Source organism: Agrilus planipennis, unplaced genomic scaffold (assembly GCF_000699045.2).
Source record: "Agrilus planipennis isolate EAB-ADULT unplaced genomic scaffold, Apla_2.0 scaffold75, whole genome shotgun sequence".
NCBI lineage: Eukaryota > Metazoa > Arthropoda > Insecta > Coleoptera > Buprestidae > Agrilus > Agrilus planipennis.
This window is the reverse complement of record NW_020439028.1, coordinates 1098439-1101460: the sequence shown is the minus strand read 5'-3', so window position 1 is coordinate 1101460 and position 3022 is coordinate 1098439. Positions and strand designations below refer to the sequence as shown.

At 33.6% G+C, this 3022-nt stretch overlaps 1 long non-coding RNA gene across 2 annotated transcripts; it reads right to left on the bottom strand.

Moving 5' to 3' along the window:
• Positions 1-746: 746 nt before the first annotated feature.
• On the bottom strand, positions 747-1725 carry LOC112904992. Of its 2 annotated transcripts, XR_003231491.1 has the most exons (3): positions 1707-1725; positions 1474-1651; positions 747-1390 (listed from the first exon to the last, which is right to left on the bottom strand). It is a non-coding gene; the product is annotated as an uncharacterized LOC112904992 (long non-coding RNA). The 2 variants fall into 2 exon arrangements; XR_003231490.1 differs by having other exon boundaries at positions 1474-1719.
• Positions 1726-3022: the final 1297 nt, after the last annotated feature.

The window sequence follows — 3022 nt, the reverse complement described above, 5'->3', positions numbered from 1 at the left end:
CGAAGTTGCAATCCAGAACGTGAATTAACAACGTATAGAAAAATTGCGATAACGACTAAGCAATTACATCGATGAATAGTGACGGTTGTTGAACGAATAATAAAGTAAATTTCAATAGCTTGCTACTACGCTACTCATATAATAATCTTTAGACGCCCATAGGGATTACAATTAATCAAATAACTAGTCTGTCCCTGTCCCTGTACTAAAAGACTTCGAGGCGTCTACTAAAATTATTTTTGAGTAGCGCAAGTGCGTCCGGCATTTGGCGTATTTCATTTGCAGTAATCATCACACCGTCGTGCAAATCACCAGCGTTCTGCACTGACGTTTAATACACTCGATGTGTCATACAACCTCATACAAAGAAATCAAGCAGATTTAGATCCGAACGGACTACACGCTGGTCAAGGTATAGGACCCGTACATCCAATTCCAGCTTATAGAAAACTGTTCCTCTAGAAATGCACAAGTCAATGCAAATTACTGTTCTGCACTGACGTATGACACTAAAATACTGATCTACTGCTAATAACTTCAACTGATTACATACATACAAGCCTACAACGCGCAAAAAAGGCTAGCTGCAACATAAACAACGTCAATCACACTTAATATAACCTAACAAACAATCCATGAGTACAAAGATACGAATCCTACTAATTACCGGGTGATTGGATGCAGTGTTGTATAGCTATATATTCTATCAGGGCCAGACTGACCCTTGTCGTACAGAAAAAGAAGAGGTTAGTTAACATATATATTCTAAAAATAAATTTCCATGTTTCGTATGTCTGAGTATCATCATTGTGCAACACTGTTGAGTACCAGATGCTCATGGACAATCAGTTATTCAAACTGACCACCTAATTGATACCCTTTTAATAATTGTGTTCTATTATCCAATTTACTATCACCACTGACTACTGCTTTAGCTTTGGAACTTTATCTTGGAGTTAAGAAATAGTGTTGCGTTCTTACTATAGCTTGTTCAATTGCTTAAGATCATCAACTTTCTCAAAATATAGTGCTAGAGTGACAACTATGCTAACTTTAGTATTTAGGACTTATACTTACAACCATATCAGGATTGACTTTTCTATTACAAACAGGAAGCTTTGCACCAGGTACATTATATACTCAATCTATGATACCAATATCAATGGCAACATATATCTCTTAATTGATACAGTAGTATTCGGTACTAACAGCTTTAGATTCCTCAATTTCAAACAATATCATTTTATGTACATTTTGTCATTGACCAACGGCACTAATGATAAACCAGATTGTTTTTATGTCAGGACTGCTTAAACTGTATGTATTTTGCGACCTACTCTTCTGTGTCTATAAATATTAATGTTTTTCAAGTCCCATTATGAATTCTCAACTGAAACACAAAAATTACATTTCACTGTTAAATACTGCAATGTACTGTTTCCTTATCCAAGTCCAAATTCAATTAGTACGTACCTAATGTAAATATTTTCAGATCTTCAAGAATCAAACACGTTCTTCAAAATCGTCTAGAGATTAGAATAGATTTTCGTCCATTATACCTCGTCTCTTATTTTATATGATTATCAATACAAAAGATAAACCACCTTATAAATCTTAGCAAAAACTTTTCTGTTTACATTACATTCTTCTGCTAAAAAGAAGCATTTTCCTTTACTTTGTTAGTTAACTTTTTATTTCCTTCTTACTGGTTACATTTAACTAAACATTGTTGCAATTATGAGTTAAACCAATTGAATCTGAAAACACGTTTGTCTGCAGGCACAGTTCATGGTTTTCTGGAACTGGAGAGGGGTTGCTGTTGGTCGATTTTATGCACGAGCGAAGAACCACTAACGCAGCCTAATACTGTAACCTTCCCGGTCAGCTAAAATTTGCTTATCACCGAAGAACATGTTACTCTTGCACAATAACAGGTCAATAAAGGCCTTTTCCCATTTGAATATTTTCAATCATTTTTTATTTTACCTTTCATCCATTGCAAAAATTAATGCTCTGCAAAAGGGAAAACTCAAATCCAATTCTTTGCAAATAAAATAAGCTCTTGTTGGACACTGTCGGATAGCTCCCAGAGCAACAAATTATTTATAAAGAATTTCTAATAAACAATTGCAACTGTGCAAATACGGTTATACATACAACGTCCACCTCAGGGGATATTGTTGTGCCATACATGAGCTACCTTTTCGGCGCATTTTTAGACGTTTTAGATTGATTGCTTATTAATTATAAACGAATTTAAATTACCACTATTTTATCGGTTTTACGTAATTTGAAAACTATAAATCTAATTGTTAACCACTACAGGTCATTTTGTAGGTTTTTTAAATACCTACATCTTCTTCCATAGACACTTTTTAGTAAATACCACAGGAAAAAACTACAATCAAAAAGCTACTTTTCCTTGCCGTAATTGTGCCACCATAAATTTTCCAAATAAACTCAGCTGTCCAAAACAATTTATTACTTATTAATACAGACTATTCAAGGCTTCCAAATCAGTTGGCAAACTGACTTCTGGATTTTTTTGTGTCAAAACACTTCTGTTATTGGCTTATAGGAAAACCAGACGAAGTTGCAATCCAGAACGTGAATTAACAACGTATAGAAAAATTGCGATAACGACTAAGCAATTACATCGATGAATAGTGACGGTTGTTGAACGAATAATAAAGTAAATTTCAATAGCTTGCTACTACGCTACTCATATAATAATCTTTAGACGCCCATAGGGATTACAATTAATCAAATAACTAGTCTGTTCATCGCTGATAGTATGCCGTAGTATTTAAAATACACCTCGACATGTATTAATAACACAAAAGAAAAAATTAACATTATTTAAAGTTTAATATGTATATTAACATTCTCTAGATAGGTAATAGTAACTTTATTAATTGTAAGGTAAATTTCCAAACCACCATTGAGGTATTGCCAAGGTACCTTCTTTTATGGGTGGTTCGACAATAGTCTTATCCTTCCATTAAAAAAAATAATTACAATA